The following is a 24,347-nucleotide window of genomic DNA, read 5'->3' on the forward strand; positions in this document are numbered from 1 at the left end:
TAAATATTCATGGGGCACACAGTAATGTTTTGATACATATAGTGATCAGATGAGGGTAGTTAGCATATTCATCATCTCTAACATTTATCATTTCTTTGTGTTGGGAATGCTCAATATCCTCCTTCTAGCTATTTGAAACTACACAATATATTCTTGTTAACCATAATTATCTGCAGTGATATAGAACACCAGACCCTATTTTCCCTATCTAGCTGTAATTTTGTATCCCTTAACAAACCTTTCCCTATCTCTCCCTTTCCCCTACCCTTCTCTGTTCTACTTTTTACTTCTATGAAATCAACTTTTTTAGTTTTCACAAATGCATGAGAACATGCAGTGTTTAATTTATTGTTCCTGGCTTATTTCACTTAACATAATGTCCTCCAGCTCCATCCATGTTGCTGTGAATGACAGGATTTCATTGTTTTTTATGGCCAAATAGTGTTCCGTGGTGTATATATACATTTTATTTATCCATTCATCTGCTGTTGGACACCTAGGTTGATTCCATATTTTGGCTATTGTGAATAATGCTGCAGTAAACATGGGGGTGCAGATATCTCATTGATACATTATTTCCTTTCCTTTGGATAAATCCCCAGTAGTGCAATCACTGGATCAGATGGTAGTACTATTTGTAGTTTTCTGAGGAAACTCCATACTGTTCTCCACAGTAGCTGTACTAATTTACATTTCCAGTAACATATAAGTTCCCTTTTATGCACATCTCTACCTGCATTTGTTATTTTTTATCCTTTTCATAACAGTCATCCTAACGGTGAGATGATACCTCCAATGTGAGCTTGGTAGTTCTTTTCTGAACAGCCTGCCACCAACTTCATTTTTAAAACACAGAAAACAAATTAACAGAGACTAAATGACTCTCTTTTTTCTATGAAATAACTAATTTTTCTATGAGATAATTAATGGCATTCTAAAGCAACATTTACTCTCTCCTCAGACCCTATTCATTTCTTCATTGCACTTACTACTATTTCTATATGAATACATTTGGTATATATACACAGATATATTTGTTTTTCTCAAATACTCACTACTCACTATTGTACACCCAGAGCCCTGCATATGCCAGGCACTCAGTTCACTTTTGTTAAATATGTATTTGGCATTGTATTATCTATGCTCTACATGCTAACCCAAGGTTCATCATCAGTGGTTAAAAAAAGGAAGGGGGGATACACAAGGTTTGTGTTTGTTCATTTGGTTTGCTTATTCCCCAGTAGAGCCAAGGTCTTAAAAATGGGTATTTTATTTTTGAGGTCAGAATTATCCGTGCAAAGATTAAAGCAGTGCTATTTTCAAAGGAATAGTTTCCTTCTTTAGACATTTAAACATGAACAAGATGTGTAAAGAATGACTTACTGGGTTATCTCCTTTTCTTAGACGAGTTCTACATTTTTCAGGCTGTCATGATGATTCATGTGAATGATGATTTTAGTTAAGAAAACAACTTTGGTGCCAGGCACGGTGGCTCATGCCTGTAATCCCAGCACATTGGGAGGCCAAGATGAGTGGATCACTTGAGTCCAGCAGTTCAAGACCAGCCTGGGCAACATGGTGAAAATCAGCCTCTACTCAAAAAAAAAAAAAAAAAAAAAAAAAAAAACCACTGAAAAACAAACAAAAAACAACTTTGGCTATTTGACCAACTAGAAAAAAAATGTACTAAAAGCCTACATGACTGTTTTGTTATAGAAGGCTTTTTTTAAAAAAACCCAAATGCTGTCAATTTGCAATTTTTTTTCTAGTAAATTTATTTATTTATTTGTTTGTTTGTTTATTTTTTGAGTTGGAGTTTCGCTTCTGAGGCTGGAGTGCAATGGTGCGATCTCGGCTCACCACAGCCTCTCCCTCCTAGGTTTAAGCGATTCTCCTGCCTCAGCCTCCCGAGTAGCTGGGATTACATGCATGTGCCACCACGCCAGGCTAATTTTGTATTTTTAGTAGAGATGGGGTTTCTCCATGTTGGTCAGGCTGGTCTCGAATTCTCAACCTCAAGTGATTCGCCCGCCTCAGCCTCCCAAGTGCTGGGATTACAGGCATGAGCCACCACGCCTGGCCTCTAGCAAATTTATAACTAATTTTAAAACATTATTTTTCTACTGGACTATTAGCTTCTAAAATGCTGAATGCTTTGGTTTGAAGCTGGCTTGGGTATTTTACATAGAAATGGAAAAATAAAACAAAATGAAAAATATTTACCTTGTTTTAAATTGAGCTGACCATTTGTTATGAATATTTGAAACTGGGAAAAAGAACTTTTACGAATGCACAATGCAAAAAAAGTTTTAAAAACAAAGTTGTTGCTTATAAATATTACAACGTAACACAGTGATGCCACAATTAATGAATTACCTGGGGATGAAGTTCCTTTCTAATACTATGATGCAAATCCAGTACATACGCTGAGTAACACTTTTTCCTGTATAGAAAGTTTCCCTAATATCAATGAGGCAAATGGCAGAGAGGCTCAACAAATCAGGTGGGAGGGAAGGGTTGCTACATCTTATCAAGCAATGGTTCTTAAACTCATAAAATTAGTGAAGTCCTCTGAAACCCTGTAAAGAACTATGGAACCTCTCCTTTACAAAATGCATATTCGGCTGGGTGCAGAGGCTCATGCCTGTAATCCTAGCACTTTTGGAGGCAGAGGCGGGTAGATCACTTGAGGTCAGGAGTTCAAGACCAGCCTGGCCGATATGGCGAAACCCCAACTGTACTAAAAATACAAAATTAGCTGGGTGTGGTGCCGCATGCCTGTGATCCCAGCTACTTGGGAGACTGAGGCAAGAGAATCACTGGAACCCGGGAAGAGGAGGTTGCAATGAGCTGAGATTGCACCATTGCACTCCAGCCTGGGAAACAAGAGTAGCAACTCTGTTTCAAATAAATAAATAAATAAATAAAAATGCATATTCATAAAATGTTGAATAATTTCAGAAGTTCGTAGGTCATCTGAAGGACATTCAGAGATCTCAGATTAACAGCCCCTGTGGCAGAAATACAGAGATACAGGCCTATGAAGGAAAGAGTGGCCATTGGGCCTGTCAGATAAAAGAATAGGAGTTGGCACTATTCACAATAGCAGAAACATGAAATCAACCTAAATGCCCATCAATGACAGATCGGATAAAGAAAATGTGGTACACAGTAAATGTACATTTATTATACAGCCATAAAAAAGAATGAGATCATGTCTTTTGCAGGAACATGGAGGCCATTATCCTTAGCAAACTATTGCAGGAACAAAAAAACAAACATTGCACGTTCTCACTTATAAGAGGGACCTAAATGATGAGAACCTATGAACACAAAGAAGGAAACAATAGACACTGGGGTCTACTTGACAGGGGAGAGTGGGAGGAGGGAGAGGGGCAGAAAAGATCACTATTGGGTACTGGGCTTAATAACTGGGTGATGAAATAATATGTACAAAAAACCCCCATGATACGTGTTTACCTATGTAACAAACCACATGTACCCCCAAATCTAAAATTTAAAAAAATTAAAATACAGTGGAAAAAAAAAAGTATAGCAGTTGGAGGATGGAAAATTTTTAAAGAATAATAAAAACCTGGGGTAAAGTGAAGAAAACAGAGGGGTTAAAAAGAGAGAACAAGGGAGCTAGTGAAACAAACAAAAAAAAAATGGAATGGTTACAAAACTAAAGAGAAAGGCAAAAACAATAATAATCATAATCAAGAGGGTTAGCAGAAGAGAGAAAAATGGAGGGAAATGCACAAGGAAAAAATGTCTACTTATGTTGAACTTTACTGCCAGCATTTATTAAGGATTTCTCATGTGCTGATAACATGCTAAGCATTTTTTTAATGTCACTCATTTAAATCCACAGAAACCCTATGGGGTCTATCTTATACATTTTACAGCTCAAGAAACTGAGGCAGAGAAATGTTTAAAATACTGTTCAATAGCCTAGAAAATGACAGAGTTAGGATTTAAACAAAGCCAGCCTCTCAATCTTTATTAGCCATATCCACATAAAACCTGTCTTTCTAACACTCTAAAAGGCATCTCTAGACCTCTCCTGTTTGTGTTCCTTCTGAAGACAATTTGCTAATAAGGAAGGTGACACTAGAATAAATTGTATTTCTTAATAGGTACGGTACCAGAATCTAAATTACACTCTCACTGAGATCTAAAACTGGTATGATTTTCATTTCAACCAAAATGGTACCTTTATTTAGGTTTTTAATTTTTTAGAAATTTCATAATTTCACTTGTCAAAATACTTCATGTACATTAGAATATTTTCAATAGTGTACACAGAAATATGACCTGTAACAGTCTACTAGTATGTGCTAATACTCACTAAGGTGCTTCAAATTTCACAGCCTCCTGCTAAGGTGCATGTTTGTCACATTGGTGGCCAGCTGTTTCGTTTTAGTTATTTTTGTACAATACTGTTTTGTTAAAGCTGCCTTCCCAAATCACGGATACATTTTCTTTAGCTACATTGATCTAGAAAGGTTTATGTTATACAGATTTGGTCTATTACATCTCAGTGTGGTTTTCATTTAGACAGCCTTTGTTTGTATAAATACTAGAAGTAACTTCATTCTTCTCAGAGTTTCAGTAATTGGTATTTTTCACATGGTTATTTGTGCAAAAAATAGAATGTATGCTTCAAAGCGGGGTTGCCCCTTGATAATGTGTTTCTCTTTTATAAGTGAGTCTTTGAAATAATCTTGTCACAGGTGTGGAGCAAATAGAGAACAGATGTTTGGATTAAAAATGCATTAATTTGATCTTATAAAAATACAAATTCATTACCTGATGGTAGTCAAATAACTGAAAGAAGCATTCAGAGAAAATAATACTAGAATGTTAGTGCTGAAATTACCATTTTATTAATATGCGGTATACACACATTCACTATTGAGGACTACACATGGAATACATATTAAAAGCAGAAAATACAAAAGACACTCCAAATATGTGACTTTTTGCCTTCTTTGTGGTTAGTATTATATAAAGATTTGGTGAGGTACAATCAAGCAGTTTGGGACATAGTTCATGGGAAGTCAGCATAAAAATACTGTTTAAATATTCTCATCCCATCCCCATATTTAGAAAAATGCCTCAGTGAATGTGTAGAGCTCTGATATAAATATTTTCACATTAATGGAAGACAACTAAGTACACTGCTATACATATATTAGCCCTCTGCAAGTTATTTATATTTATTTGTTTATATGTCTGTTTCCCCAACTAGCCTGTGAGCTGCTCACGGTAGATATCATATCCCATTCTATGCTCAGATCCTGACGCGGTGAGGTGCTAAATAGGTATTTGTTAAATGAAATGAGACATAGTCTCTGCCCTCAAAGAGCCTGCAATCCAGGACATCTGTAAGTCTAAATAGCTTAACTTTATCTAATATTGGACACATTTTTAAACATAATGTATCTGTATATAAAGAATATGAACTTTTGCCATTCCATACACAAAGTATAAAAATTAAGAATCCTACAAGTTTTTATTTTTTTAAAAAAGTCACTACTTACTTTAATTTTTACTTTTTTTGTAATTTACTCTCATATTGTTTGTAAAGTTTATCCCTTTTATATTGAGATGCTAATGGTTGCTAATATGTGTTGACCATTTTATACTACATAACTGGTACCATACTGACCATTTTATGTGCATTCTCATTTAATGTTCACAGTCACTCTAGGCGATAAATACTACACTGTCCCACTATCAGGCATGCAATTTAAAAAACAAACAGATAAGACAGAAGAATACAGTAACAGAACAATGTAGAACAGGATACAATGGAGATGGCATTTCAAATCAATGGAGAAAAGATAAATCAATCAATATTAATGTTGAAATAACTAGCTATCCATTCAGAAAAATAAAATATAAAATATTTCCCAAATAAATCTCAGGTGTACTAAAAATTAAAATGTAAAAAAACCAATAGGTTCACAGAAACCAAGACCAAAAAAAGGCATAAAAAGTAGTATGAAGTTTATTTTCATAAGCTTTATTCGTGACATAAAAGCCAGAAAAAAGACATTAAAAAAGAGAAAGATGGACAAAACTGACTATTCGCAAGTTTAAAATTACATGGCTCCTTCCTTTCTTCTATTATTTTTAACCATGGGGCTAATTCAAAAAAAAATTCATTCGGAGGAACTTCCTTCCCTCTTCCTTCCCTTTCATCCTTCTCCCTTCCCCCTGGGTTGCACATGGCTATTGGGGGTGGGGGTTGGTGTGTCTTACAGCAAAATATATTGACTTAATAGGAGCCAGGTTTCTACTGCAAGAGGAGGGAATTGCAAACATGGAAAAGGAAAAGGCCAGAAAATATATATATATATATATATTGGACTGGATTGGAATTGGAGGTATAGGTGTAAACTTAAAGTTATTTTTAAAGATGGTTTGATATAGAAAATAAATATGGATATATGTGTACCATCTATATTCCTGTGTGTATATGCACATACACATTTTTATATGTGTAAATACAATTTATAAGCTCTGTCCACTGACAAAACCTAAAAGAAATGATGTCTTCATAGCAATAAGCACACCCAGTGTTCAGATCTTTGTTTCTAAATACCATTCTCCACTAAAAATAACCAGGAACCTTGAGTGAAATGGCTGAGTACAGGGCTAGCCCAGGGAAAGTATAACATGAGCCTAGAATATCTTATTATGACAGAATTTAAGAAAGTTCTCAAATAACCATGAGGACATGTCAAAAGGACACAATAGTTAGCTTAACGTATGTTATTTCCACTGGCCATGCCTGGGATAATATGAGCATCAAAATAAATAAGGATAATACAATTTTACCTCTGTGGAAAGAATAATATGAGATGTCTGCATATCTAGACAAATACTGACAGAATATCCTTATTAGTGGTCAAGTTGTATTGAAAACAGAGGAGGGAAATACAGTGGAAACCACTTTAGTGGCATTTTTTTTAATCATTATTTTATATAGTAGATATAACAGTTTCACAACAAAATTTAAATACTGATGAAAAGCTACAAAAATTATCACAATGGAAATTATGTGATAACATAAAAAATTAGTCACAGTGAATTAAAGAAAAAATGTTTTCACTAAGAATCTGGCTGTTCCTCAACATGTATACATGTGGACAAGGACAGAATGTCCTGCTATCACATAAACTCAACAGTTTGAAAACAAAATTCTTCTCCATTCACCACAATGGAGAATCATAAAACTTCCCTTTGTCCTGTATTCCAGTTTTTGCCACAGGTCATACTACTTTCTGGAACCATAGGCCTTAGATTCATCTTTACTTCTACCTCCATGCTCACTCCCCATCCAATTCATTCTGTCTCTAAAATGTCATCAAATCTCTCCTCTTCCCTGCTTTTTTGATATGCAGAACTGCTATCCTAGTTCTAGTCATTATGAACTCACATTCCCTGTCTTTTCACTCTCATTTTTTGAGACGGAGTTTCGCTCTTGTTGCCCAGGCTGGAGTGCAATGGCATGATCTCGGCTCACCGCAACCTCTGCCTCCCAGGTTCAAGTGATTCTCCTGCCTCAGCCTCCCGAGTAGCTGGGATTACAGGCATGTGCCACCACACCCAGCTAATTTTGTATTTTTAGTAGAGACGGGGTTTTGCTGTGTTGGCCAGGCTGGTCTCGAACTCCTGAACTCAGGTGATCCACCCGCCTTGGCCTCCCAAAGTGCTGGGATTACAGGCGTGAGCTACCACACCCAGCCTTTTCACTCTTTTCATTGCAACCTCCACACCGTCACTAAAGTTGTGTCTCTGTACAAACATTTTGAAAACAGAAAAAAAATCCATAGTCAACATACATAAAAATTAACTCAAAATGGATTATAGACCTAAACGAAAAAGCCAAAAACTACAAAATTTCTAGAAGAAAAATAGAAAGAAATCTTCAAGACCTTAGGCTAGGCAAAGATTTTTTTAGACCACATACAAAAAGTACAAGCCTTGTAAGAATAACTGATAAAATGAACTTCATCAATCAAAACAAAAATGTCTGCCAAGGACATTGACTAGTCACTAAAAATCCAGATTCACTGCGAATTGTTTTGAATATTAAAGCATGTCAAGTGGCTAATACATTTCCAAAAATTACATTCCAAAACAAATTTCTACCCCCAAAGTTATATATCATAGAGGGAGAAAAAAGTAAATTATCTTGTGATAGAGCTGACATTAAACCGTCTTGTTGAGATACAGATAGAGCCAAAACACACAAATACACACACATAAACAAATCAGTTCACAGTCATAACAAAAATAATTCAAAATGACCTAAACATATTGTTCAAAACTCCAGAAACTCACAAAGCACAGCATTAAGAAATATGTATTGTGCTCATGTAAATTGCATTAAAAATCTACATAATGTTTCCAAAACACTTGTTGAAACAGATTTAATATTTGTAGGATTTTTCTCTTTTACATGGAAAAAATACCTAAGTCAAAACAACTTTGAATAAAAAACATGCTGAGATTTTCTTTAAAGAGTCCTTTTAAGCAACAGTATCCATGGTTAAATGTCAAAACAACATATAAATCATTAGATTATATTTACTATCCATCTAATAATTGTCTTCCACTTCTTTTTTTTTTTTTTGCTTTAGGATGACAAATGAACTGAAGAATTGATTTTGAATGCACTTACAATACTTCACTGTGCCTTTCTTTGGCATTTACCAAAAGCAAAGTAAATTAAATATTCTTTAAAAGAAAAATCATTTTGCAAAGCTCTTTAGCACTACCAAAAGCTAGCAATGGCAAAAACTGCAATTACGTTTGCACCAACCTAATATTTTAAGTGGAGATTTGACCTTTTTAACACTACATCACAAAAAGTCATTTTACCTTAATAAACTACAATTAGCAATTTTCCTGAAATATAGAGTCAAAAAGTTAAAGCATTCCCTTTTAGTAAATTCAGTTGGCTAAACCCTAAATGTTGAGTTTGAAGTTTTAATTGCTGCCCAGCAATTCCCATCCTTTTTTATACTAAAAATACCTCTTTCGTGGTCTACAACTAAATTTAAGCAATTGTTGAAGCTGCTGGGGAGTTATTCTAAATCTCACTTTGCTTCCCAGTGACTTAAACGACTCACACAGAAATACAATTATCAATACAAATCTCATTGTAATTGTTCCATTCTGTTTCCTTGTTACAAGGCATAATGCTGCATAATCCTTTTTTTGCATTCAGAAAAACTCAAATGTCTCACTAAGAAACAGCTTTGAAAATTGGCTCGTGGCCTATTTGCAAATGATACTAAGGCTTAAATACCTTTCCTGCAAAATTACACTAACTTCAAAATACTCTGGGATTAACCATTAAAATGTTTTTGTTTCGGTTACAACACTAATGAACACCAAATGTTAGAATTTGTTCTAATGGTGTAATACATCAAGGATTTTCTTAAAAGGAAAGGCTGGATCGGCTATCCATTATATAACTGAAGGCAGATTAGTCAGTACTGACACAGAGAATACTTGAAAGATTTAATACTTAAGCGTACAATCAAGCATAAGAAGTTTAATTCAGAAAACCTGCTAAATTAGCCATCATATTTTTTCCCTATAAAAATACCAAACTCCTGTTTTCTAAGCTACACTTGAAAGCCTTCCTTTCACTCCGTACACAAGCCACTTAACCTTCAACCTGATTTCCCCACTCCTATAAAATGAGGTGATGCTACTATGCTGTCTTATATCACAAAGGAATAAAAAGAAACAAAGGAAGCAAAAAGGGAATTGAGGGAATCTCAACACATCAGGTCTATTAAAGCCTGGTAAAAACAACTGATATGATGAGATTTTACGAAACAAATGCGTAAATGCTGTTTTAAAAATACAAAAACAAAGACTGGAGAATGAGCTACTCTGGATATATTCTAGAGATAAACATTTGGCATGTAAAAAGGTAGTACTTTAAGGACTATCGCAATTCCACGAGTGCCTTTCCTAGCCCCAACGCCACACTTCAACCGGGGTGTAATATATCTATATCTTCAGTGTAAAAACAAGAATGACATGATTTATCTACTTTTTCTGGGGCTTTTGCATCTTTTAATGCTGACTCCTCTGTGGAATGTTATCTGTTTGAGGCCTCCCCGGTATCTAACCATCCTGGTTGCTACAAGTTTATCTTTCTCTTCCACCATGTTTTCATTTTTCTTTCTTGTCTTTTGATTGCTATTGTGATTTAATAGTTTGCCCTCAATCTGGACTTTTACAGAACTCAAGAAGCAGATGCTTTTCCTTTTAGTTAATTATTAATCACTCCTTTCAGCAATAATAGTCAAATGTTTGTTCTTGTTTGCTATTTTTATCACTGCTCAAAAGAAATTTCTTCCCCTTCCTTCATTAGAGAAGATCTCTCCCCTGCCTTATTTCCATGTTTCATTCTATTCTCAATTAGGATACAGATCACTCAGTAAATTTTTACAAGCCATACCACATTAGAAATTTGAAATAGACTACTCTATAAAGAAATGGTTTAGCAAGTAAATACTGTAAATAAGATACATGTAATAAAAGCTAAACCTTTTGAAAAAAAATTTTAAATAATGTCATTTATTTCAGAAGTACCTATATAATTCCAACTGAACTAATTACAAGTCACTGTTATTTATTCTTTAAAGGATTTCCACTCAGAATCTTCTACTTTGGACTATTTTGTTGGTATAATTTTAGATACAGCATTTGCAGTGATAACACTGCATTTCTTTAAAAACTATTGTTTTTTTTTTTTTTAATACTATCTTAGATTTGCCTAGCTTCCTTGATTAGTCAAAAATAATGAGGTTTACCATTCTCTCATTATATATCAAGTGAGAGATTAAAGTCCTTGGTAAGTAATAGGTCTATAAATGCAAGGTCCAATGTTATATAAATTCAAGGAAGATGCATTGTACCTCAAATTTCTAATAACTTTTAAATGCCATTCCTAAAATCCATTTATTAACTATGAATGAACTAATAACGGCATATTTTTGATGGGCTACTTTTCTGAAACCTCATCAAAATAACAGATCTACTGTTATACTGTCACAGAATATAGCATTATATACCAAAGAGCCGTCTGTGGAGCACAAAGTGCATCAGACAACCACAAGATTAGGAAAGAAAAGGTTCTGAGGTCAAACAATGTGGGAAATGTTGAGCTAAACAAAATTAAATCCATTTTTATTACCACAGGACTTCTTAGTACCATTAATAAATTATGTATACTGTGACTCTCCAAAGCCTGTGTGTTAACAGATGCATGTTTGTATGTTGGGAGGGGCAGTATTTATGCAATTGTTCCTCTATTTATGATTATAAAACCATATTACAGCAAGCCATCTCCCATGGAACATACTTTGGAAAATACTAATATACATGGACCACTGTCACTATTGATTGCTGTTTTTGATATTTAACATAAATCAATTTCTGCCAGATACTATATTTATAAAAGTACTAATTATTTAGGGAAAGAGGGAAGGCATAAAAAGAAAGTGTAGCTATTATCTCCTTCTAAAACAGTAATACCTAAAAGGACAAATAGTGTTCTGTCCATATTTAACCCTTCTGCTGTGGCTATAGAATAAAACAGACAATTCCTTTTTTTTTTTTTTAAATGACAGGTTTTATTTAACAGATGCCTCAGTGAATTTGGACATCTCATTTTTAATTAGGCTATCTGAGGGCTTTAAACAATCAAAATACCAAAAAATATCGCAAAAGGCTTTTAAAAAGAGCTGCATATAGCAGTAAATAAAATGTGAATTTAAGCACCTTGATTTGTAAACTATCAAACACAAACTTAAACTAGACTAGAGTTTGAATCTTCAGACCTCTTTCCTAGACCACTAAACAAGGCAAAGAATAGAAACACTCCAGTTCCTCAGGTACCAAAATAGCAGATATGGGCATTATCAGGTTCAAAATTCATTAGGTACTTATCACAAATGACAAAAATAATTGAAAGATGTCTAAAATTCCAATTCCTCTGGATTCCTCCTCCCATTTTTCCTCTGATATTTCAGAGATGCTTCAGTCAGAAAGAATACTTTACCAATACCAACAGAAAGAAAAGTACTCCAACAGTCACACATACATATTCCATCACATTTTGAAATAATGCCAAATTTTACCAATATCAACATTTTATCAATATAATTATTAGCATACAGACATCAAACACGTTTATAATAAATATCACTTTTTAAAATAAAACAGTATACTCACTAAAGAGCTTGATGATAAAAGACAAGTACAGTGAATATTACCATTTGAAAATTTCAATTTTAATAAAATTTACTGTAAATAACAACAAAAGCCTCACTAGTAAAGGCAGTCTTCTGGAGATGGAAATAATTTTTAGAGCTGGTACTTTTTTATTTTGAGATGGAGTCTCGCTTTGTCGCCCAGGCTGGAGTGCAGTGGCCGGATCTCAGCTCACTGCAGGCTCCGCCTCCCGGATTCACGCCATTCTCCTGCCTCAGCCTCCCGAGTAGCTGGGACTACAGGCGCCCGCCACCTCGCCCGGCTAGTTTTTTGTATTTTTTAGTAGAGATGGGGTTTCACCGTGTTAGCCAGGATGGTCTTGATCTCCTCGTGATCCGCCCGTCTCAGCCTCCCAAAGTGCTGGGAAGAGCTGGTACTTTTTAAAAATAGGAGTCTGTCTAGTGTAGTGGTTAAACACATAAACTTTGGAACTCAGACATGAGTTCACGTCCCAGCTGTGACACTTACTAGCGGGATAACCTTGAGTGAGTACTTAACTTCTCTGTGCCTCAGTTTCCTCTTGTAAATGGAATATTAGCAGTAACCACCGTATAGAGTTTTTATGAGGATTAAATGGTTTGAGAACAGCACTAGGTACACAGTAAACAATGTATAAATGTTTGATAAACACATCTTTGTTTATGTGTTATGAGAGCCTACTAAAAAATAAAACTACTTAATGTATAATGAGCTTTTAAAAGAAGTCAAATATGTACAGAAAGAAAATAAAATATGCTAACAAAAGAAAAATTTACAGATGAAAAAGGTATGTATCCCACTACACTAATTAGCATATACACACAGATTTAGTCATTAATTCATTCATTCTTTCAAACATATATTAATAGCATTTTATATGTCTGGCACTGTGCTATGTAATGGAATCACAATGATAAATAAGATAAAATCTCTGTCCAAGATTAATCAGGTGCTCTACTCACCTTTGCATTTATTATTATAATAATTTGATGACAGTTATATATATATAGTATGTAACTAAATGGTATAACTATGCACAAAATTGGGGTTTTGTAATTATTTTTATTTTTTTAAGAACCCTTCTAAACATACTACAAACAAAAGCTGACCACTAGTGATACAGAGGGAGAATAAACATATCTAATCACGTGTTTTATTAACTCTTGTCTCAGAACTCAGTTGCTAAAGAATGTTGGAAATAATAACCTAGCTTTGGTAGCTAATCTTAAACTAATACTATTTTTGGTTATCAAATTATTTCCTTATTCTGAGAAAAACAAACAAAGAATAATTTGAAGCATGTAGTTTGCTTCTTTCCTCTTAGGCAAATTGGTGGTTTTCCTCACATCCTCAAACTTCTGTTATGGGTAGACTGACACTTTTCAACCTGCATTGCAGCGCTATGACATAGTTATCTTCTTTTTAACTAGGCCACTTACATCTTACAACTCTAGATTAGATTACTTAAGTATACACCATATACACAAAACTTCAATCAATACAAATAAATGTTCAAATGGTATTTGAAAGAAAACTTTTATAAATATATAAAAAGTATTAAGTCTACAGTCCTTTTAAGAGCAGACAGTAATGACCAAAATGATTATCTTCCTCTTCATGCTCTTGGTAGTTGACATTAGCAGCATATTCCTAAACTTAAATATTTAGGAAATGTGATAATACATTTTTAAGAACAGTCACTTAAACTTTCAGATTTCTCCATGCCTTGCTAGAATATTCCACTAGAGAAAATTAGTTGCCTCTGTTTATCTTTAAGTAAATTGATTTTTCTTAGTTTTTAATTGTGGTAAAATACATATTAACATAAAATTTTCCATCTTAAATGGCAATTTAAGTGTACAGTTCAGTAGTGGACCAACATTCACATTGTCATGCAAACAGTCTCCAGAACTTTTTCATCTTGCAAAACTGAAACTCTATATCCATTACACAGCTCTCCATTTCTGCCTTCCCCCAGTCACTGGCAACCACCCTTCTACTTTGTTTCTGTGACTATGACCACTGCAAGTACCTCATATAGGTAAAATCACACAGTATTTGCCTTTTTGTACCTGGCATATTTCACACAGCACAATGTCCTCAAGGTTCATCCATGTTGTAGCATGTGTCAGAATTTCCTTCCTCTTCAAGGTTAAATACTATTCCATTGTATGTAATGTCACATTTTGTTTATCCAGTCATCTAGGAATACTTGGGTTGCTTCCACCTTTTGGCTATTATGAATAATGCTGCTACAGATATGAGTATAAACTGATTTTTAATTGATTCATCAAAGTTTATACTGTCAGCATTATTGAATGGTACATATGAAAGGCAAGAAAAATAAATACAAAATAGATTTATCATATGGTTTTAATTTTTTTTTTTTTGGAGACATAGTCTTGGTCTGTCACCTAGGCTGGAGTGCAGTGGCGCAATCTCAGCTCACTACAACCTCAGCCTCCTGGGTTCAAGCGATTCCTTTGCCTCAGCCTCTCGAGTAGCTGGGATTACAGGTGTGTGCCACCACGCCCAGCGAGTTTTTGTATTTTTAGTAGAGACAGGTTTCACCATGTTGGCCAGGCTGGTCTCAATCTCTTGACCTCGTCATCACCCACTTCAGCCTCCCAAAGTGTTGGGACTACAACGTGAGCCCACCATGCCCGGCCTATCATATATATATATTTTAAAGCGTGTTCCTTTCCATGGAATAACATAAAAAAACAGAAAATAACAAAAAGTCCATTTTTTTATTTGAATTGTCATGAAGTTCTATTTCTTTCACAATTAAGTTTAAAAGTATATCAAGTCAATTAAATGGTATCTTAGTCCACTTTGTGTTACTATAACAAAATAACATAGACTGGGTAATTTATAAAGAAAATAAACTTATTTATTTTTATTATTATTATTTTTTTTGAGACGGAGTCTCTGTCGCCCAGGCTGGAGTGCAGTGGTGTGATCTCTGCTCACTGCCAGCTCCGCCTCCTGGGTTCACGCCATTCTCCTGCCTCAGCTTCCCGAGTAGCTGCGACTACAGGCGCCCACCACCATGCGCAGCTAATTTTTTGTATTTTTAGTAGAGACAGGGTTTCACCATGTTAGCCTGGATGGTCTCGATCTCCTGACCTCGTGATCTGCCTGCCTCGGTCTCCCAAAGTGCTGGGATTACAGGCATGAGCCACTGCACCCGGTCAGAAATGTACTTCTTACCATTCTGAGGCTGGCAAGTAAAAGGTCAAGAGGCCCATTCTGGTGAGGGCCTTCTTGCTGCATCATAACATGGTACAAGGGCAAGTAGGCATGCAAGAGAGAGAGACCACAAGAGTCAGCTGAGCTCATTTTTATAATAACACATTCTCTTGACAACTCACTTCCTAGAGAACTAATTCTCTATATAATGGCATGAATCCTTTTATGACGGTTCTGCCCTATGACCGAGTCACCTCTTAAAGTTCCCACCTCTTAATACTGTTATACTGGCAATTAAACTTCCAACACATAAACTTTTGGGGAACACATTCAAACCATACCAAATGGTAATTAATTTTTATTTCTAACATAAACATATATCAAAACACTCTTTTTTTGTTTTAAGTCAGGGTCTTGCTCTGTCACCCAGGTTAGAGTGTGGTGGCACAATCACACTTCACTACAACATTGATGTCCTAGGTTCAAGCAATCCTTCTATTTTAGCCTCTAAAGTAGCTGGGACTACAGCTGTGTGCCACCATGCCTGGCTAATTCATTTTTCTGTAGAGATGGGGTCTCACTGTGTTGCCCAGGCTAGTCTTGGAACTCCTGGGTCTCATGTGATCCGCCCACCTCCACCTTCCAAAGTGCTGGGATTACAGGCGTGAGCCACTGCACCCAGCCCAGCAAATACTCTTACAATTTTATGAGAAAGCTTAAAACAATGCCTGGTACTTTCATTAAACACCCTTAAAACTTCACTAATTCACATTTTTTCAAGCTCCATATTTCAAAGAGAAAACCTAAGATATCTGTTTTTAAGAAGCATTTAATCACATAATCAATGAAAGCTGCTTAAAGGCTTAAAATATCAAGGATGAGAAATTATTAAGTCTTGTACAATACTAAGCAAAAGCTTTTCTATTAGACAAATGTGCTTATGAAATGGACATAATACATATATACATGCCACAGCACTTGCTTCATCTTCTAGTTAATAACATTATTATTCTGTGTTCAATAATCCTAAAAGCTTAAATTATACCATTTAATTTCCATACCAAACTGGTGCTATTGTATAGCATTAGATATGCTACCTCATAGTATTCTTCTCCGAGCACTACTCAACAATAAATGCACTATTGGTCCTCATATTTACCTGGTAATTCCTTCCTTTAAGAAGTTTCAAGATTGTTTACTATGCTGCCACTGGAAAAAAATATGAAGTATCTACATGTACTTATATGGAAAGAAATCTAAAATTCATTGTTCATGAAAAAGCCAAACTGCCAAGACAATTCTAAAAAGACACTCAAGTTTCTCAGAGGGGTCTGAATGGGAAGGTTAGTAGAAAAATACCTGTTCTTTTCGCTTCAAAACCCCATAGGGGATTTTTAAGGCAGTGAAACTGTTCTATATGAACTGTGATGCTGGATACACATAAAATGATAACATTTGTCAAAACCCATAGAATAGTACAATAAAAGAATGAATCTTAAGGTAAACTTATGGCCTTTAGTTAAGGTATCAATGTTTATTCATCAATTGTAACAAATATATCACATTGATGAGGATGTTAATAATAGAGGGAAACTGGAAGGGAAGGAATTAGGGGGTAGAGGAAAGCTCAGTACTTTCCACTCAATTTTTCTATGAGCCTAAAACTGGTCTAAAAATAGTCTACTGATTAATAAAAATGAAAGAAAAGTGTAGTTATATTTTTCAATGACAAGTATAAGAAATATCTCTCTCATAATATGGGAAATAAAATTTTTTAATGTTAAGAACTCTTGGCCAGGCACAGTGACTTACGCCTGTAATCCCAGCACTTTGGGAGGTCGAGGTGGGTGGATCACTTGAGTTCAGAGTTCGAGACCATGCTGGGCAACATGGCAAAACTCTGTCTCTACTAAAAATACAAATATTAGGCAGGCGTGGTGGTACATGCCTGTAGTTCCACCTGTTTGGGAGGCTGAAGTGGGAGGATGGCTTGAGCCTGGGAGGCAGAGCCGATTATGCCACTATACTCCAGCCTGGGTGACAGAGAGAGATCCTGTCTCACACACACACACACACACACAAAATAATAATAATACATTTTTTAAAACCTCTAAATAATCATACAATTAATATTCAGATTCAGGAAATGAAATCAATACATACTATCTAATTGCAGGGCTTTCATTCAATGAGAGCACATATTTTGCCATTTAAAGTAGGTTAGTATCCAGAATATAAAAATGCATAGTATATACCAACTAAGAGATATCCTATGCAGGTGGGTCTCGCTTTTACCTCTATATACCAGATACTACACTACAAGGATCTACACTCTAGATCATTTCTCACCTTTTTTCCCTAAAATGCCTTTTGAGACAGGGTCTCACTATGTTGCTCAGGCTGGTCATGAACTCCTAAGCTCAAGCAATCCTCCCACCTCAGCCTCCCCAGTAAAATGAGACTGCAGGCCCATGCCATTCCACCCAGATTAAGGTCCTTTTTTGACCTTTTTTTCTCTATCATGTTCTCCCATAAAGTTTTAATACCTGAGTTTCTCCTCATTTAGAAAAATAATAATAAAACATTTAAAAATTTTTAATATCATAGATATACAATTATTTTGTATTATTATTAATAGCCAATCCCTCCATAAACTAAATTGCAATCTCTTGTTTCTATATCTTAAGGACCAAAAAGACGTAGTCAATTCTAATCAGCCCTTCTAAAATTTAATTGAGGATACTCTATATTGCACATAAGAGAGTTCAGAGAAGAGTTACTAAAGGTTTTGATAAATACTCCCAAATTGTTCATTAATGATTGTACTGTAAAACCCTACCTATCTAAAATATGCAATACTTATTTCAGAAAAAAATGGAGAACATGTCAAATATTATAACTTTTTGATGTATCAATAGTTTTTAACAGTATTTTCTACTTTGTTTATAGCAAATAGTACTTCTGCAATGGGAAAACCTTTATAATAAACAGTTTTAACTAGCTTGATTAAGCATTTGACACTTTTCCAATTTTCTTATTTAAATACAATTAATTTGCCATTCCATCAAAAGTGAAAAAGACAAGACTATGGCAAGAAGATAAAATCGTCATCAAGTAGAAACATCATAGGAATGGAAGAAAAGACCAAGTTCACCAAAGAAAAGTAAAAATAACTATTATCAATATTCAAGGAGAGAGATCCAGTATAGCATAGTGTTTTAAGAATGTGACTCAAGAAACAGAATGCATGGGTTTAAATGCCAGCTCTGTCTTTTCTTAGTTATATAACAAGGCAAGTAACTTAACTTGTCAAAGACTCAGCTACTTTATCTGGAAAATGAAGATACTAAAAGTCATTATCACACAGGTTGTGATCAAATGAGATAATGCCTCTAGCACAGAGACTGGTACCCAATAAACACCCAATAAATGTTAAAGACACAAAGACAGATGTATCAATATGTGGCACTAAGTAGGGCCCTTATAGCTCCTCAATTGCTCTACTAGGTAGGAACACTGCTCTTGAGCCATAGGGCAAGCAGGTACACAGCCCCACTGTTTTCCATGAAGGTATCATTTGAATGATGACCAACTCATTACACAGAAGCCTTGTTCACAATATAGAAATTAACACTAATATTATGGAATATAAAAGAATAATCAAGAAACAGACAGTCATACATGAATATTGAACTGTATGACACCAGGGTCAGCATTCTGATTGGGAAGGCACAGAACCCTGAGAGTTGGATGATACATTTAAAAATCTTGAATCTCTGGAGTCCCAGAGTCCCAGGAACTATCAGATCCTGCAGAAATTAGCCTTTCCTTTGCTTAAGATGAAGCACATGCCTCTTCCTTACAAGATAACCTATGTCTTCCCAGATCTACCTCCACCTCTGGTTCTTGACCTCCAGACCAATCACAAATAACCATGTTTGGGAAGTGCTGAATCTGCTAAGGAGGAAAAGGTCTATATGGCTGAAAGAGCTGCACAACTTAGTCAACATGTAAAGCAAGAGCTGGAAGAACAGACTTAAGGCTGGATTCTGAAGACACTGGACCAAGGGAAATAGAATATGAAGTTGGATAAAAGAAGACTTACCTAACTGAGAGCACTCTCCCATTATACTGAATTTAACACCCTGACAAGGCCCCTGGAAATGATACTACAATATTAAGATGGCTCTTGAAAGTTTGGAAAAAGTGGAGGCACACAGTAAGTGAAGGAGAAATGGCAGAACTGCTGTGGCAGATAGTAAATTTAGGGAATGAAAGGTTCCAAAGAAGTGGCCATGCTAGAGAGTCTATATGAAGGAAGGCTGAAAACTGCCTACTGACTATGCTCTATGAGAGGGCCCAAAGGGCATTACATTTCCCAAAGCATAAGAAATACACCAATGAAAAGGGCAACCATATTCCTGAGCTCAGTAGTGGCTGTCCTCATATTAATAGGAGATACTATGAGAAGCTGGGCTCCTTGAAGTACAAAGACCTGGCCCCCGTATCTAGATTTGGGACTTCTTTGCAGGTTAATCCCAGGTCTGGAGCTCCCCATAGGATCGACTGGTGTCTTGGATGCAGCTGCACTATGGATTAGCACCTCCTTCTGTTGAATCTGCTTCACAATCCTTCACTTCCCCACAGGGGATGGTTGCCAAGAGGACTGCCGAAAAAATCTCCTGCATGCAAATTTCTGCCTCAAATCTGTGTATTCCCTGCAGAACCAGACCTAGGGCATTCTCACATATCTCAAAATGCTGGATTAAATCAAACAAACATTCCTTTAAATGCATAGTAAGAAATTAAACATTCAGAGGCCAAAAACAAGACAGGAACTGTAATCCAGAACAGTAAGCAGAAACTGATTATGGTTACTCGGGGGAGATTTACCAGCCTCAATAACCAAGACATTTGAATCTTAATACCTATTAACTGGCTGGAATGAGCACCAACCCTGGGACACAGAAAGTTAGAACTAAAAGACTCTCATAAAACCAAATTCCCCAAGTAAACATAACTATCTCGGTCTAGGTTCTAGGTGAACCAAAAAAATCTACACCAATAACTTAAATCCTGGGCCAGCCTTCACAATGGTTTGAAGTTCAAGTTTATACCACCTGTATGATCCAAGAAATTCAAGGCTCAGAAATGTATAAAAAGGGTGATCCCAGGCTGATAATATTCCTGAGATAACTAGCAGAAGCAAATGTAAAACTATTCCGGACCCATAGAATTCCCATATTTTAAAAAAAGCCTCACTAAAGATAAGCTCATAATCTAAAGCTGTAACACACAAGAAGAAATAATTCACCATAAGGGGACAGCAGACACAAAAATTAGTAGGATTAGACATTAAAAAATTTCAACTGATAGTGCAGATGGAAATTATAAAATAAGTATATTTAAAATTATTAAACACATAAGAGACATTATAAAACATGAGAGAAAAAGAAAGACAATAAAAGACCCAAAAAAAAAAAAAAAAAAAAAAAGACAATATCAAAAGACCAGGCAGATCTGAGGGAAAGGAAAAAACAAACAGAATTTTATATGAGCATTGAAATAAAAAAAAATACACACTGGGTTAAACTGCAGATTAGACACAGATAAAGAAATAATTAGTTTTTAAAAGGAAAATAGAGTTTAGGAAATTACTTAGAATGCAGAACAGAGATAAGGAGACAGAAAATAAGCAAATGGGACTAAGAAATACATAGGAGAGGATGAAAATGTCTAGCAAAATCTTCTACCAAATCAAGAAAGAATACAAAGGGAAAAAAAAAGCAACATTTGAACAGATAATGGTTGAGAATTTTCCAAAAATGATGAAAGCCATTAATCATCAGATTGAGGAATCACCAGCATAACATATCCCAACTAAGACACAAAGAAATTACAAAACACCAATGACTAACAGGATATCTCAAAAGACCAGACAACAATGTCTCAAGATGAAGAAACTACAAGTTACACTAAAAACAAAAATTAAACAACCATAATAATAGCACATTAAGGAGAAGACTCTATGCTTGTATTATTGTCATTCAATAAGCATATGTGGAAAAGGGAAATCAGATGAAACAGCATATGAAGGAAGAAAACATAGAACCCTTCCTCTGAGAAAGAGGCATCTTGTCAGGCAACCAGGAATACAATTATTTTTTTTCCTCAGGATTCATTAAGACAAGAGAAAGGAGGTAAGGAAGGATGAAAGAGAAAGGGAGAAGAAAAGTTTCTTTAGGAGGGACTATCAAAAGGTAGAATTAAAAAGTCTCTAAAGGCAAAAAAAAAAAAAAAAAAAAAGAACGAAAAAAAGGCTGGGCACAGTGGCTCAGACCTGTAATCTCAGAACTTTGGGAGGTGGAAGCAGGAGGATCCCTTGAGCCCAATAGTTCGAGACCAGCGTAGACAACATGGCAGCACCTGTCTCTACAAAAATAAAAATAATAAAAATTAGCCAGGCACGGTGGTATGAGCCTATAGTCCCAGCTACTCAGGAGGTGAGGTAAGAGGACCACCACTTGAACCCAAGAGTTCAAAGGCTGCAGTGAGCCCTGTTCACACCTGGGCGACAGAGCAAGACCCTGTCTCAAATAAAGAAAAAACAACAAGAAAGTTAAAAGCAAAAAACAATCACAACTAAAGGATATTGTGGTTACCTCCCCAACATCCATGTTCCCTATTTTAATTTCTGAGTATCACTCCTGACACACATTCTATAAATTTTGGGGAAATATCACTACCCTTGCTCTAGAAATGGGACATGAGACTCAGATACAAGTTACTCAGTGCAAATGCTCCACCTTACTGGTTCAAGGGTCAGCATGGACTTAATTCAAGCCAGTAGGTCTAGACATGTTTTCTAGAAATTTCTCGGAAAGAAACTCTCTCTTCAACTGAATGATGTGATATGAAATATGATACCTGGAACTCCTGTAGCCATTTTGCAACTGTAAGGGAAGTCAGACTAAAAACAAAGATTAGAGCAGAGCTAAGAGAACTGCAGAGCAACAGAGCCACAGACTTGACCAAACAATATCTGAAGACTGACCTCTCTCTAAACTTTCCAGTTAATTAATAAATCCCCTTTCTTGTTTTAGCTAGGTATATTTACTATTATTTTGCAACTAAAAGCATTCTATTGGATACACATGGCACAAGGTTAAAGCTCTATTTGATTGATCACAAAAATTTCCTCTGATTTAGACTCAATATTGAGCTATGAAGTAGAAATTTATTATGTTAATAAATACATGTTGTATTTCAGAAATGGCTTAGGAAGAAAAACAAGACTCTGCCTGACATTGGAGATTTTCAGCAGACACACAACTGTAATTTGCCAGGTGCCAGGAAAACTGACCTTTCCCAACATCACAGGCCCTGTATGTGCTAACACAAATTGTGCAGAAAGGGGCAAAGATGCTGCAGCCAAATGGAAAATAGGACATTCTTAAATGAAGTTTGCTTCTGGAGAAATCCATATAGCACCAAACTCTTAAGTCTTTTTATTTTCATGCTATTTTGTTTAAATTGTCTCAATTTTTAAAAATCGAAGGATTTCTAATTAAAAATCAAAGACTGGATACATGCATTTATCTTCACTTGCTCCCAAAACCCCACTAACATGACAGTAAAGAAATGTTAAAAATTATAAACACTGAAGATAATGGCTGGAAGAGATAAAAGAAAACAAAAAAGTTAATAAAAGCTTGGAAGATGCAAAGCAGAAGTATAGTTTCTGACTTAGCAGAACAGAGAAAGTTGAAACATAACGTGTAGTTAAGAGAGAGACACCAGCCAGCCATGGTGGCTCATGCCTGTAATCCCAGCATTTCGAGAGGCTAAGGCAGGTGGATTGCTTGAGCCCAGGATTTTGAGACCAGCCTGGGCAACAGAAAAACCCAATCTCTACAAAAAATACAAAAATTAGCCAGGTGTGGTGGTGCATGCCTGTAGTTCCAGCTACTTGGGAGGCTGAGATGGGAAGAACTGCTTAATCCCACAAGGTCAGGGCTGCAGTGAGCCAAGATAGCACCACTGCATTCCAGCCTGGGTGAAAAAGCACAAGGCACTATCTCCACATGCACACAAAAAAGGAACACCAACAAGAAAATAATTCACAATAAAGAGTCCAGAAATGGGGCAGAGTTATGGGTAAGGCTAAAATCAGAAGGATGACAGAAAGTCCACATAAGGAACAATTAGATTTTAGATGCCCTGTTGGGTGTGGTGGCTCATGCCTGTAATCCCAGCACTTTGGAAGGCCAAGGCAAGAGGATCACTTGAGCCCAGGAGTTCAAGACCAGCCTAGGCAACATGGAGACTGTCTTTACAAAAAATTTTAAAAATTAGCCAGGCTTGGTGGCGCATGCCCATAGTCCCAGCTACTGAGGAGGATGAGGTGGGAGGATCACTTGAGCCCAGGAGGTCAAGGCTGCAGTAAGCTGTGATTGTGCCACAGCACTCCAGCCTGGGCAACAGAGCGAGACTCTGTCTCAAAAAAAAAAGAGATTTTAGATGTCCCTCTACAACTCTGTGACTTGCATTCTGGCAGGAGAAAAGCAGTTTACTCTCTAGAAAAAAAAACTGAATCAGACAGATACCAGACTCTGGGACTACAAGCACAACTGAGTGTGAGGATAAGATACCGTACTGATGGCCAGGCACGGTGGCTCATGCCTGTAATCCTAGTACTTTGGGAGGCTGAGGTGTGTGGATCACTTGGGGTCAGGAGTTCAAGAACCAGTCCGGCCAACATGGTGAAACTCCATCTCTACTAAAAATACAAAAATTAGCCAGGCATGGTGGTGGGCACGCCTATAATGCCAGCTACTTGGGAGGTTGAGGCACAAGAATTG

General features: G+C 36.0%; 1 protein-coding gene across 6 annotated transcripts in view; it reads right to left on the reverse strand.

Moving 5' to 3' along the window:
• The window catches only part of DISP1 (dispatched RND transporter family member 1), a 199,228-nt gene that overhangs the window by 148,078 nt on the left and 26,803 nt on the right, over window positions 1-24,347 (reverse strand). The window contains exon 1 of one of the 6 annotated variants that reach the window (XM_009186793.4): window positions 1,384-1,565. The exons of the other annotated variants lie outside the window; for them this stretch is intronic. The gene's annotated coding sequence lies outside the window, so the exon portion shown is untranslated. Of the gene's footprint in view, window positions 1-1,383; window positions 1,566-24,347 lie in introns of those variants that run through there. 6 annotated transcript variants of the gene reach the window in all.

The sequence above is a fragment of the Papio anubis genome, chromosome 1 (assembly GCF_008728515.1).
Source record: "Papio anubis isolate 15944 chromosome 1, Panubis1.0, whole genome shotgun sequence".
NCBI classification, from domain to species: domain Eukaryota; kingdom Metazoa; phylum Chordata; class Mammalia; order Primates; family Cercopithecidae; genus Papio; species Papio anubis.